This window comes from Tachypleus tridentatus, chromosome 13 (genome assembly GCF_004210375.1).
Source record: "Tachypleus tridentatus isolate NWPU-2018 chromosome 13, ASM421037v1, whole genome shotgun sequence".
Taxonomy (NCBI): Eukaryota; Metazoa; Arthropoda; class Merostomata; order Xiphosura; family Limulidae; genus Tachypleus; species Tachypleus tridentatus.
Window position 1 is genome coordinate 128,355,271 of NC_134837.1, and position 15,899 is coordinate 128,371,169.

A 15,899-nucleotide genomic window follows, 5' to 3' on the forward strand; every position below is an offset into this window, starting at 1 on the left:
CATCAGTAGCTACGCTATTGGATGAGCCAACCGACAAGGAATATATGTAATTAATTATATTAGTGAATGAATAAATAACATATGTAATTAGTTATACTATTGAATGACTTTAGGGATAAAGACTACATGTAATTATTTTTTATTGCATGAACTTATGGATAATGAACATGCGTAAGTTGTTGTATTATTGGCTGGACTTATGGATAAAAACAGTTATAATTAATTATCTTATTGGATGAACTTATGCATAATGAACAAATGTAAGGTGTTATATTGTTGAATGGATTTATGGATATTATTGAATAAGCTTATGGATAATGAATATGTGTAAAAAATTATAATATTGAATGAATTCGTGTGTAATGAACATGTGTAATAAATTTTATTATTGAATGAACTTGTGGTTAATGAACATGTGTAAGTAGTTATATAACTGGATGCAGTTATCATTGGACGACCAATGAGAAATTAGATTTAAGTGAACTAGTTTTCAAAGTAAATTAATATACTACTGTATTATAATCACGTACAAGCGTTCTGCTGCATCCCACACTTGTGACTTATGATATGCATTGCCAGTTACGTCATCAAAATAAAACAAACCGGTCCAGTAGTCTATATACGAATCTTCAAGTCAACATTTCGTGTTTGTTGTCCTTATAAGGAAGTTTGAAGGGCATGCGCAAATTGGTAGGAATATAACAGCTTCGTTCATAAAGTTATACAACCTACTGTTCTGTGTCATTCGATAGGTTAGCTGTGGAACACAAGTATATCATTCCTGGGACGGATTTCAGCTGTGCCAAATCAACAGGTGACCGGTAACTTTGAAAGACTGTTTTTGGTGAGTTTGAAAAATCATCCAAGTCTCGAAATAATAAGCAGTTGATAAGCGGTATGAAATTATTCGAAAAATTATTACTCGAAGAATTCAGTCGTACTATAAACCATAGGGTGAATGTGTATAAACATACTTTAAATGGGGAGTATATGAAGTTGATATTTAATAACATGTTCTGATTTGTTTTCTCATGCAAGTTCTTAAAGAGTATGTTAGGAGAATGCCGGTAACACGCCATCGTACGGAAAAAATGAGCAACACAGCTTAATTCTTCTTAAAGCGTGTGTGTGTTGTTTTTTTTTATAGCAAAGCCACATCAGGCTATCTGCTGAGCCAACGGAGGGGAATCGAACCCCTTATTTTTGTAAATCCGGCTTCATAAAGCAAAAATAAAGTTGTGTAACGTGTTAGCTTCGTGTGTTAAATAAAATAATGGATATAATAAAGTACATAGTAAAGTAAATAATTTCTTTAAATGTCTCAGTTTTTACTTCTGTGGATGCATGTTATGTTTTTACAGGTAAAATAAATAACATTAATTGATGTAAAATATATAGCCTCAAATGCAGGTCACGTGATTAATTTTCCCCTTTCTGATAGGTGATTAAAAGCTACGAATAAAACATCTTAACTGTGTTGTCTGCTGATTTTATAAACAGTTTTTTAGAATTAGGCAATAAACCAAAGTTTATGGACTTAACTAGTAACGAATTTTTACCAACTTTAGAAGGTAAAACAATAAATATTTAAACACGAGTTCAAATACTTAAAACTATGGCTTTCTTTTTTACTTAAAGCGGAGTTTGTCGGGGACATTTTTTGAAATACTTTAAACTAAACCAGGCACATTTTGTCAGTTTTAGCTGTGCCTTAAGGTTACACATTTTCCGAATGTTTCGGATGAATATTACACACAAAGAAAAGAAGAAATACGGACATAATAACGTGTACATACGGTTCAAATAAAGACATCCACACTTCGCTATCAAACTCATCAGGAATAACGAAAGCTAATGCACCTGTTTAGAATAATGCTTGAAACATGAAATATATGAATTTAAACACCTAGAGACCAAACAACAGAATATAAAGTTACGTGATACTCTAGACAACTGGACTCACAATAAACAGCTGTTGTCTTATAGTGAGGGTAATTACAGTATAAATGTGTACAATGCAACCCTCCAATTGTCATGTGCATCTTTAGAACTGACCCTAGATGTGAACCCTTGGTTATTTTAACCTGACAAACGATTGATACTGTCAGTTTCTGTGGCTATTAAAGGCTATGTGTTATTACTTATTGATTTTCTTTTTAATTGACTACTGTAACTAAACCAACGAAAGTTAACTTGCAAACTATCAAGTAGGAGGTCAACGTTTTCCTGTCGAATATCCTCTTTGAGGTACCTGTGTACTGACAGTTTCGGTTTGTGTTTTAATGAATACTCCAGAAAAAGCCGTGAAACGAAACGTTGAATATCTAACAATATAAAAAACAACTTTTTGTGTGATAATTTCGTTAATTTCTAGTAATAAAACAGTATAGTAAAAATATAACTCGCTAAGTATCAGGGTAATTGGTGATATTGTGAAAAAAACAGCGTAATAAAAACATAACTCACTAGTATGGGAAAACAAACGTAGTAAAAAACAACTCAATAGATATCAGGTAATTGGTGATATTGTGAAAAAACAAACGGAGTAAAAACATAACTCACTAGCTATCGGAAAATGGGTGGTAACACGAAACAATAATTCAGTAAGTACACAGTCCATACTTTTCCAGGTTTTCATAAGTTTACTGGTATATAAAACCACGCACTTTCAGAAGTTCGTGTAAAGAAAAAAGGTTACTCGACTGAGCTATTTGAAGTGTGAAGAGGTTTCGAACGCCTGGAGTTAAGATTGCCTACGAGTAAACGGAATGTTTGTCAGATGCGTCAGCGTTAGGATAGGCTGATAGAATTTAAAAAAAACAAAACAATATGAGCGTGTAATCACTGTACTGGTCATTTACTGTCATGATAAAAACACTTTACAGGAAAATAAGCTTAATTTCATTTCTTCAACCTTGCATAACGTTTGGTTTCTTCTTTTTGTGGCTTCAAAGTTCAAGTCATGTCTCGGTGAATAAATAAAATATTCTATATTCTTCTAGTATTTTTGATTGTTTTAAAGAATTTAGGGTCATGGTGGGGTTAGAACGAGAGTCACAATGTCTTGGAATAATGTACTTATTTCAATAGAATGTTCTTTCACTATAAAGATAATCAAACTTTGGAATATGAGAGTTCTCAATTTTAGTGATTAATTTGGGGTGCGTTTGAGAATAAACGTGTGTAATCAGAACGTGTTCTTGTTTCTGAACCTCGAACACCATTTTAATGAAACGTTTATTTGCATGACTATTAATAAAAAGTACAGTCAGTAATAAAAAACTGTAATTAATTACTGACGTTTTTAAAAACAAGTACCTTATTATTTATGTAGGTGAGAGAAAACTATGTTCGATTATTCATGTTTATACAACAAGAACCTACGAATGAAAGGAAATAATGACGGCATATTTCAGCTCAAAAACATGACTTTCTACATGAAAAGTGTAATACTTTGTTTGTGAAATGTTTGTATTTTCTTTACTGGCTTATTGTATTTAATTTTTAATTCCATGATTTTTTTAGAACACGTAGACGGTCGACATTGTGTTCACGTTTGGCCCGGCACGTTCAGGTGGGTTAAGGCGTTCGACTCGTTATCTGAGAGTCACGGGCTCGAATCCTCGTCGTACCAAACATGCTCGCCCTTTCAACCGTGGGGGCGTTATATATGTGACGGTCAATCCCACTATTCTTTGGTAAAAGAGTAGCCCAAGAGCTGCCTTCCCTCTAATCCTACACTGCTAAATTAGGGACGGCTAGCGTAGTTAGTCCTTGAGTAGCTTTGCGCGAAATTCAAAATAAAACAAAATGATCAGGATTTTATTCTACGCTACACATAAGAATTTTTTATTGTAATGTGAAATAAATTCGCTCCTAGAGGACGTACCAGTATTTGTGATTTCTGTAAATAATGGAAATTAGTGGAAAAACAAACAAACTTGTAATAAAATGTTTTGAAAATTACATCACAAAAGTTACATGGCTAATCTTTATCTGGAATTGGTATGGGTTTTTTTTCAGTTAAATTACATACAATTTAGCGCGTAACACCATTGCTCGAACATACGCGTTGGTTAGTAGAGAATAATTTAATGTGTAACACCATCGTTCGTAAATACCCACGATCGTAAAAAACGACATACTTTGTGTTTAATATTTGCTTCTTTTGTTTTTGAATTTCGCGTAAAGCTTCACGAGGGCTATCTGCGCTAGCCGTCCCTAATTTAGTAGTGTAAAACTAGAGGGAAAGCAGTTAGTCATCATCACCCACCGCCATCTCTTGGGCTACACTTTTACTAACGACTAGTGGGAATGACCGTCACATATAACATCCCCATGATTGAAAAGGCGAATATGATTGGTGTGACGGGAATCCGAACCCGCGATCTGCAGATTACGAGTCGGGTGCCTGAACCACCTGGCCATTCCAGGGCCTTTAATTTCGTATGTGAAAAGTACATAATGCTTACTGAACTCTGCAGCAGCGTTAGCATTTTCGGGTATAAACTTTTGTGTTTGCAATTGATGGTATAACGTTTCAAGAGAATATAAAAGAACAAAAATGATAAACAAGTTATATAAACTACACAAACAGTACTCGATTGTCTGTTTCCGTATTGGAGCTCATAGCTTCTATTTTATAAAACCAAGAGACGCTGGGCCACGTAGAAGTTGGATTATAATACCTCTTTTGTTTCATAAGTCGAGAAAACTGTTACCTGCTTCAGTAGAAAATGTGCATAAAAGAATGCGGTTGAAAAAATGAAGTTGATTGTCAAACGGATTTGATGAAGGAATATCCGTAGATGTAGTCTGAATGTTTTTGCGATAGCGGAAATTGTTTGAAGGCTCAGAAAATTGTGAACTTTCGAACGTAATAATTCAGAGAATCAGTTCAATAGGAATAAACTATATAGTTAACGGTCAAGTGACATCCAGTGGTTAATGTGCTCGTACTGTCAACCCGACGGTTCCTGATTCGCAGGCCACTGTCTCACTCGCACACGTGTACAAGAAGGAAATTGGCATTTTTGGGCCGTGGACACGTTATTAAAGTAACAATAAAATCCCACATTTTAGACAAATAAGAGTTGTTTAAGAGTCAGCGGTGGATACTATTGACTCGCTAATTTTCCTTTTGTTGTTTATCGTTCAAATTTACTGGAGAATACTGTCTTTGTGCAGCTTTGTTCAAAAACTAAAACTAAAAAGGTTAGAGGAACTATATTATGTGTTAGTATAAATGTTTCTGTATTTTGTATGACTTTATTTCATCAAGAATACCTTATATCTTTTCTAAAAGTCTATAATAATAAAAGGTCGTGTATGTGTTTGTGACTGTAATATCTCGAATAGGAAAGAAATTTGATATTTTGTACCCTGAGAGTATACACCGGGGTACTATTATTTATCCCCGTGTGCGCGTGCATACGAGCCCCATTGTATACACTGTAGTATATTAGTTAGGGTTAACAACTTCTAATATATAGAAAAGCCAGTGCATTGTGGCAAAAATGCGTTCCAATAATGGTTTTTATGTTATGTCCTTAGTGTGTTTACTGAAAGTATAAACTGAACAACAAAACTGAAGTGATATTTATTTTCTTAATTTTGGAGTCTTTTTGGCGAAAGTGGTTTGTTTTTTTTAAATTGAAAACGTTGGTGATATAACAGAAAATATCTTAATTGAGAAATGATTTAAGTTTAAAATGGGATCGATATTTTTACTTTCATGAAAACTTCTTTCACTTGCTAAAATATGTCAACCGAGCACTTTCGTAAGTAACTTATATGGCATATGCTTCCTGATAACATTACTTCTACCTTCATGAGATGATCGAACACCAGACAGGCTGCAATGAACATATGGCAGTGACTGTTATTTGTGCACTTTTTCCCCTCTTTTTTTAGAGCTTGTTTGTTTTGAATTTCACACAAAGCTACTCGAGGGCTATCTGCGTTAGCCGTCCCTAATTTAGCAGTGTAAGACTAGAGGGAAAGCAGCTAGTCATCACCACCCACCGCCAACTCTTGGGCTACTCTTTTGCCAACGAATAGTGGGATTGGTCATCACATTATAACGCCCCCATGACTGAAAGAACGAACATGTTTGACGCGACGGGGGTTCGAACCCGCGACACTCAGATTACGAGTCGAGTGCTTGAATCACCTGGCCATGCCGAGCCTCTTTTAGAGTAACAATAATCATTGATATCTAGTTGCTATCGATAAACAGATAGACAAACACAGAGATGGACCATTTTCCTATGTACGAAAATCGAGTGATTTAAGATGTTTTTTTCTCTACATTTCCGTGTCTATGACTTTCTTTTAGAGTCATGTTCGAGTAAATAACATATTATTTCTTATGAACATATCCTTGTGCATTTTTTATTCTTTCTTCATCACTGTAGTTGGAAGAAGATAAGTAATAAGTTGTATTTAATAGTTTTTGTTTTGAGAGCAATTTAAAACGGACGTTTCTTTTTATCACATGATAAAATAAAAATAACGTACCTTATATGACCTTATATCTTAACAGAATATTGATTGTTTTACGAGTGCTCTTTAATTTAAGGTTTTTGGAGTTCACCGTAATAATGAAACTATCTCAACAATATTCAGTACAGTGATTTTGGTTTATTACACAGGCCTGCGATGGTTTGATTTTCTTGAAGTGTTTGCATAGTCTATAGTAATTCTTGTACTCTGAATCCGAAAATAATATCCATTTTTCTCTATTGCGTACAAGTTTTTTTTGTTTTTTTTTTGGAAAACGTCATATGTACTTTTACATAAGTGAATCGTTTCATTGAGATGGGGTCACATTTTTATATGCTTTAATATGTTGACAACCACTTGTTATAGATTTCTCCAGACCAACCGCGATGCGAGTCTTATCGATAATAATAAAAAATGTTCACTGTTGTGTAAGAAATAATAATTTGGTCTAAGTTGTTTTCCTTAATGATTTGTAAAACATATTTTCATGACATGAAAAAAAGATAATCATTTTTGAAACCTGCATAGCTCAATTATAAAATATTCATTGTTAAAACCAAAATATTTTTTCTTAAGTTTAAATTCATAGGTCTGTGTTATTAATAATATAAAAAAGATGCTTCATATATCGGTGGCCCAGCATGGGCCGGTGAATAAAGCACTTCACTCGCAATCTGAGGAGCACAAGTTCGAATTCCCGTCACACCAAACATGCTCGCCCTATCAGCCGTGGGGGCATTATAATGTGCAGTCAATCCGCTTATTTATTGGCAAAAACATTGGCCGTGGGTAGTGATGAATAGCTGCCTTCTCTTTAGTCTAACACTGCTAAATTATGGACGGCTAGCGCAGATAGTCCTCATGAAGTTTTGAGGGAAATTAAAAACAAACCAAACCAAATCATGTATAGGTATCATATCTGGCTGTATCACACTTGTGTGAGTTGAGAAATATCTGTAAAAATTTATACAGTAGTATGACCACTAGATACTCGTGTTAAAGTCGTGGTTATGAAATAGCAATGACGAATTAAATAAAAATATTCCATCTTTACACATGTAGTGATTAACTAACTAAAATCAAACATATTCCATCTTTACACATGTAGTGATAATTAGCTAAAATCAAGCATATTCCATCTTTACACATGCAGTTATAAGTAACTAAAATAAAATATATTCCATCTTTACACATGTAGTGATTAACAAAAATCAAACATATTCCATCTTTTCACATGTAGTGGTTAACTAACTAAAATCAAACATATTCCATCTTTACACATGCAGTTATAAGTAACTAAAATAAAACATATTCCATCTTTACACATGTAGTGATAACTAACTAAAATCAAACATATTCCATCTTTACACATGTAGTGATTAACTAACTAAAATCAAACATATTCCATCTTTACACATGTAGTGATAATTAGCTAAAATCAAACATATTCCATCTTTACACATGTAGTGATTAACAAAAATCAAACATATTCCATCTTTTCACATGTAGTGGTTAACTAACTAAAATCAAACATATTCCATCTTTACACATGCAGTTATAAGTAACTAAAATAAAACATATTCCATCTTTACACATGTAGTGATAACTAACTAAAATCAAACATATTCCATCTTTACACATGTAGTGATAACTAGCTAAAATCAAACATATTCCATCTTTACACATGTAGTGATTAACAAAAATCAAACATATTCCATTTTTACACATGTAGTGATTAACAAAAATCAAACATATTCCATCTTTTCACATGTAGTGGTTAACTAACTAAAATCAAACACATTCCATCTTTACACATGCAGTGATAAGTAACTAAAATAAAACATATTCCATCTTTACACATGTAGTGATAACTAACTAAAATCAAACATATTCCATCTTTACACATGTAGTGATAACTAGCTAAAATCAAACATATTCCATCTTTACACATGTAGTGATTAACAAAAATCAAACATATTCCATCTTTTCACATGTAGTGGTTAACTAACTAAAATCAAACATATTCCATCTTTACACATGTAGTGGTTAACTAACTAAAATCAAACATATTCCATCTTTACACATGTAGTGATAATTAGCTAAAATCAAACATATTCCATCTTTACACATGTAGTGATAACTAACTAAAATCAAACATATTCCATCTTTACACATGTAGTGATAACTAGCTAAAATCAAACATATTCCATCTTTACACATGCAGTGATAAGTAACTAAAATAAAACATATTCCATCTTTACACATGTAGTGATAACTAACTAAAATCAAACATATTCCATCTTTACACATGTAGTGATAACTAGCTAAAATCAAACATATTCCATCTTTACACATGTAGTGATAACTAGCTAAAATCAACAATTACTCGAAGATTTAGTACTTATTTAGACAGTACTAAGGTTGTTGGATGTTAAATATGAACACTAGTAGCTTGAATTCTGTGTTTAAACTAATATTAAAAACAACTTTGGTGCTATTGCTATTTGTGATTTAATGATTTTATATACGTGGATAAAATGATAAGTATTTTTTATGTAAGATATACAACATATATTTTGTTGCACGTGAGGCCTTTCTATATCCAACAGTTTCATTTTTAGATTCTTAGTGTTTTATTATGAATAGTTATATTACTTCATTATTTTTACGCATACTTAAGGAATAGAGAATGTTGAAGGTCGTTTACAGTTATTTTATTTATCCCCAAAGTTTTATACACCTTTTGGGTTTATGGGACTGATTGAAGATTATTTTTATTATTCTAGTTTAAAATTTTCCAAACTATAAAGCTCCAAATGACGCTAAGTGTTCATGTAATTCTTAATCAATGAAGACCAAAATTAATATGGCTTTCATGTCTTACGATGAACAGGACGTTCATTCCTAACAAGATTTTCTTCTTTTTTTGAGCAATTTACTTGCTGTTAACTTTTGGTTTTACATGGCACTAACATGTACCACCGTCAAACTAACGATATAATAGCAAAGCATTTTTTATTTTGTTTATACCATTATTGCCGGAATGTTACAAGTGTTTGATAGTTGAGGTTAGGCCTTGTGTAAAGTTGGCCTACAGTAACCATTCACATAGACTATCGTTAATTTTGAATAAGTCAGAAAAAATATTTCGAACAGGATGTGCACTAATATTGATAAATAAAGGTACGTCGCACTTGTTAGTGGGAGAGACACTGATAAACGTAGGAAGTATGTTTAAAATAGTCATTTCTTCCTGTCATAGGACGCATGCGCAGTTAAGTCGTCCTCGTGCTAAAAACCGAAAAACTGCATTCGTTACCGAGAGATCATCACTGTGCAGAGAAACGTGAACTAGGTTAGTTAGTCATTGAAACATACTTATGTTTGAGTTTAGGTCACCACAACGGTAGACATATAAATCTGTTTAAAGATGGCCAGTATCTTTTCAAGCTTTTGTTTTTTTGTTTTGTTTGTCGTAGATTTTTTACACCCGATAGGGGATGATTTTTGCAACCACTTACGTGGACTGTTCAATTTGCAAATTGGTAATCTCTGATTACATGAACCTGAAAGCTGTAAACATACAGTCACAGAGTAATCTTGTTGCCACGATACTTGCATGTATATTTAGGCCTGCTGACTGATACTTACGAATTATCGCCTAGATCGAAAAGCTTAGAAGCACGCCTATGTTAAAGATGTACATTTCGGCTACTGAAAAAGCCAACATCTAGGCCTAATTATATAATTCGATTGGTAAGAACACGAGAATCACAAGAACAAACACACAATTTGTGGGCCTGTGATGCAATAAAACAATTCAACAGACCATGTATTATATTTTAATATAATATAATAATGCAGATTATTATATGCATCATACCCTCCACCTAAAATGAAGGGGGGATGTATACCCTCCATCCTCCCAGGATCTGTGCCCCTGTTTGTCGTAGTTCAAACTGAAGATGAATGGTCTTGGTACTGAAATGTAAAACCTGTATGCATGATATCAGTCACAAAATATTTTGAAAGTTTAGTGGTTTGAAAGCAGTCTTAAATGTGAAATATATAATATAAAAATATAAATGTTAAAGCTTTTACATAAACATTTTAATGATTTTGTCTGTTTCTTGGTTTCATAGTTAAATATAATGCTGTGTTTTATGATTTCCCACCTCCCTTGGCAACGTGAAAACAAATTTGTAGCAAAGTTGGCGTTTAGATACGAGAATTGAAAGTAATTTGGAAAAAGAAAATTCATATAACCTTTAACATATATTTTAAAATAAATGTATAACGAAACTAACAAACGTTATACAACTGGAAATATAAATATTATTAGACAATTTTGGTATTTTGCTGGAAAAATGGTAAGCTAAAATCCAGAGTTCTATTGCACGTGGTGGACAGAGCACTAATAGTCCATTGTGGAGTTTTGCCCTAGAAAAAAAAAAAAAAAGATAAAAATATGTTATTTTTCTAATTTCAGTAAACAGTGAATACAATGCCCTCTTCTCTCCTAGGACGATTCTATGCTGATCAAAGAGTGTTGGTAGTTGTATGGTTTTAAAATATATTGTTTGTATTCAAAATAGACACTTTGATGACACTAAAAACTAAACAGTCGACTCGAAAAATAGGCCTAGTATACAGTTTGGATCATGTACGTCAGAGGCGTAGGCAAGGGGGCCAGACCCCCTTAAAATCTATTCATGTTTATAACATATTATATTTCATCCTAATACATATATTTATATATAATAAACTCGTTTTGTGTTATTTGAAACAAAATTCATATAAACACCATTACATATGATTTGTTTTAATCACCATTTTATTAACAACTTAGATCAATTTCAGCTTTTCAATTTATTGGCCCACCTTAAATTTTCTATCCCTTCCTCCGAGTGGAATTTCTTTTTTCCAGTAATGGGATGCCAACGTTGAATCCACAGATCCATTGTTTGGCACACAAACAACTGGGCCACTCTCGGCCTCCCTTATTAGAATATATTGGTCTCGGAAGGTTTAGTAGTATAACTTGGACTTGAACAGAGATCAAATTGAGGTCAGTGTTCGAAGAAAATTGACTCTGCCTTCGTTAAGGTCTGATTTTTCTAGTTCAAATTCCACATTTATATTGTTGCATTTTGCACAGAGAAGCCAACTTGTCGAGTAAAGGGGCAAAATAATCACTTCACATTCATATTTTCTTTATTATTCAATAATTTTTTCATTATTTCACAGTGAAGTAACTATGTGTCTCATTTATTTTGGCCGACCTTGGTTTGTTCATGCTCTTTGAACAAGCTGTTGGAATCCCCATCCTTTCAGGCTTAACACTTACGTCATAGTTGAGGTTTTTACCTGAAAATATCGTACAGGAAACGTCCACGCCTCTTAAAGATGCTATGACATCGTAGAAACAGAGCTATGTTCTGGTACTACAAGTATTGATGAAAACGTAATCGCAAAACGTTTGTTTAAATAATAAAAAAGTTTATTATTTTTATTACCTGGAGAGTAAAGGTTTATCTTCTTTTTCAAAGTGTACTGTCGGAAAGAAGTACAATTGATTGAATAGTTTTCAGGCTGTATGAACAGTAACAGAAAGCCATAAGCAGGAGCAAGACTTTAGCCACGTCTTAGCTATCTGTAAAACATTTTGATGGCCTTTATCGCGTGCACGAACCGTAAACAGCATGCATTAAAGGGCGTGTAATTACTGCATGAAACTTTAAGCAAGGTCAGGGTCAGATGGGTGCCTGGTATTCAAGCTGCAAGATCTGCTTTAAAAAAAACAACAACAAACGATTCAGTTTACCATCGCATTGTTCGCAGAGAGGATTTTTAAATTCGTGGCGAATACTTTCCCTTTGAGTTTCAAGGGACAATATTTCAGAACGTACGAAATCGCTAACTTGTAAACAAACGAATTTGGTGAGACTTAGACTGTCATTCTGTTAACATCTCTAGTTATTGAGTGAGTTCAGTCCGTACGAACGTACTGTGATTTTCTGTCATCGGTTTATAGATTCGGTCATTCGTTTATGGTTTGCCGTACATAATGTTAGAAACTGAACTTACTTTGTCCTGTATTTATCAAGCTTTAAACTATCCATTCAGAAAATGTTATTTTTTCTTCTTTTGCTGTTGACGTCAGAGTGATCGATCGTTTAACAATTGTCTGTATTCTTTACATATTTTTAAACATTTTAAAAAACTTTCAGCTACATTTTAATAGCTTATTCATGTCTTGGAGTGACCTATGACTAAGGAGCCAAGACAGTGTATTCAAAGGTTTATGGTTCGCGTCTGTTTGCCGCAAAAACACGCTCCGAACTCTAGGACCATGGTCACTCTACATGATCGACGGTTAAAATTCCACTATTCTGTTAGACCAGAGAAACCCAAAAAATGTCGCATTCATAATTTCATCGTACGTGATTACAAGATGTGTGCAGATTGAACTCATGTTTTAAAAGTCCAAGAAAGTTGTATACAAGTAAAAAAAAAAAAATCATACACAAATGTGTATCCCGGTCTTTTCATTTGACCGTACACTATTTATTTTTGTGTTAAAAATAAATTACTTTATTCTGAGAAATTTACTCTTTAAAGAAGAATAGTTCTTCCTAGGTAACAAGTCTGACAAATGTTTTATACAATTGTGCCTAATACTTGTAAAATAGAATGATCCAGAATGAAACTGCAATAACTTTAAATATGTTACTGTTGCATCTAACACTTGTAATAACCTAATGAATTTATATCAACAGACCTGTGATGAGAATAACCTAATGAATTCAGATCAACAGACCTGTGATAATAACAACCTAATGAATTCAGATCAACAGACCTGTGATGGTAACAACCAAATGAATTCAGATCAACAGACTTGTGATGGTAACAACATAACGAACTCAGATCAACAGACTTCTGATGGTCATAACCTAATAAGTTCAGATCAAAAGACCTGTAATGGACGTAACCTAATGAATTCAGATTAACAGACTTGTGATGGTCATAACCTAATAAATTCAGATAAACAGACCTGTGATGGTAACAACCTAATGAATTCAGATCAACAGACCTGTGATAGTAACAACTTAATAAATTCAGAACAACAGACCTGTGATGGTAACAACCTCATGAACTCAGATCAACAAACAAGTGATGGTAACAACCTCATGAACTCAGATCAACAAACAAGTGATGGTAATTACCTAATGAATTCTGATCAATAGACATCCTTTTTTTAATAGAGGTATGAAGTTTGCCTGTGTTTATAAACTATAAAATATACATCTCCGTAGTTCCACTTTCTGAGTCGAAGGAGATGAAGAAAATATGTTTCAAATTTAAATAGTGTATTCTCTATTTACAATTTCACTACGGTTCTTATTTGTGAAATAAATTAGTCAGTGCGCTTTGTATGAAATAATGTATTAGGTTTAGTCCTTTGGAAGTAGATTTACTGTTGACATGTTCAGACGTCATATTTCGGAACTTCGATGATTGGCGCCGTGTGTCAATCGCTATTGGCAAGTTTACATTCCACAGTTAGGGATGCCAACGCTTGGTGTCGCGTATTAACTGCTATTGACAGGTTTATCTGTTGTGTGTTTATTTGCTATTAACAAGTTCACATTTCATAGTTAGAAAATTCAGTGCTAGGTGTCGTGTGTCAACTGTAATTGTCATATTTATTCATCATAGTGAGAAAATACGACCCTCTGTGTTAACCGCTACTGACAAGTTTAGTTGTCATGATTAGGAAATACGACGGTAAGTGTTGTGGTTTTGTTTGTTTTGAATTTCGCGCAAAGTTATTCGAGGCCTACCTGCGTTAGTCGTCCCTAATTTTGAAGTGTAAGACTAGAGGGAACGGAACTAGTCATCGCCACCCACCGCCAACTCTTGGGCTACTCTACCAACGAACAGTAGGATTGACCGTAACACTACAACGCCCCCACGGCTGAAAGGGCGAGCATGTTTGGTGTAATAGGGATTTGAACCCGCGACCCTCGGATTACGAGTCGAGGGCCTTAACCACCTGGCCATACCGGGCTTATTACTCTGTGTTAACTGCTACTGACTACTCCCAGAAGGTTAGCGGTTATTTATTAAAAACTAAAAAGCTTGGGGAAAATATGAATCGAAATTTCCGAGAACACACGAGATTGCTCATTCTCTAGAGAAGTAAGGTGTTTTTCTTGCAATAATACAATGTCCTTAGATAAATAAATAAAATTTAAGCAATAAATATCGAATGTTTTATTTGAGTGTCCTCTAGCCCTAAATTCCCTGGGTTGTGATAATTCTAAGACAAGGCATTTCATTTCCTCAAGCAGAAAACAAGACAGCCATTATCGGATATAAATTACCTTTGTTTGCGTAGGAGCACTACTTATTAACGTTTCCGCAATACTATGTAAACAGATTGTTTGTAAAATGGGCGTCCCCTCAACATCTATGGTCGCACAACTATATAAACCTAAGAGGCCATAGCGTTAAAATTAGGGTGTCGATCCTTGCAGTAGGCACAGCTCAGATGAACCATCATGCTCAGAGAGAAAGGAAGCATCGAAACTATAAACTCTTCCTGAAAATTAACCTAAAACTCTAACTATTGTTACTGCTTGTATTTCAGTCAGTAGGTCACTGAAAACAAACACACGGCGTTAGTGAATACAAACAGAGGCGGTGCTGGTCCAACAACCTCCGCGGTTGCCCCTAGCAACCTGATTGATCCGCGATTGAGGCATAAATTGGCGTAGTACGCAGATATCAATGAACCCTTGCGGCCATGCAGTTGAACCGATTCGACAGTGCTGGCTAGTCGAAAGTGAAGTACACGTATTGTGAGGACGTATTTGCAGTCGGATTGACGGTGGGCATCCCGGTCTGTGTTTATCGTTATCAGTCAGTTTGGAAACCAGTCGAGGTAAGTTGCTACGGTTACGAATCCGATTTTAGCGACACTCGAAAATTCATCAAATTTGTTGACCACATTAGAAAGATCAGTACTTGAATATCTTTTGCTTATTGTAAACAATAAGGTTGTTCCGTTTTTAAATTAAGCATGTCTCGTTCCACCTACTGACTGCTCACACTTGTCGGTATTTACTCAAGTCTTTCTGCGACCATACTTCATTAGGTAACAAGAGTACCGAAAATATGATTCGTTTACGGCCCAGGGAAACGTCGCGACCACCAGGTATGCTGTTTTACTGATGTTATTTCTGCAACAGTTTCAGATCTATAGCAGATAGATGTTAGAGAAGTTTCTATCACTGGACCACAGCGGTCCACAGTTGTAAGTCAAACTGCTACTTTTCCTGTGGCGGAGACTTAGAAGAGAGCTACGGATGTGTGGCGTAGTTTAATTGTCC

General features: G+C 34.3%; 1 protein-coding gene across 8 annotated transcripts in view; it reads left to right on the forward strand.

Annotated features, from left to right (window-relative positions):
• Positions 1-715: 715 nt before the first annotated feature.
• The window catches only part of LOC143240829 (uncharacterized), a 94,327-nt gene continuing 79,143 nt past the window's right edge, over positions 716-15,899 (forward strand). For 6 of the 8 annotated variants that reach the window (XR_013021990.1, XM_076483978.1, XM_076483982.1 and 3 more), the window contains exon 1: positions 716-844. The gene's annotated coding sequence lies outside the window, so the exon portion shown is untranslated. Of the gene's footprint in view, positions 845-15,287; positions 15,452-15,899 lie in introns of those variants that run through there. The other 2 variants (XM_076483983.1, XM_076483979.1) reach the window with 2 other exon arrangements.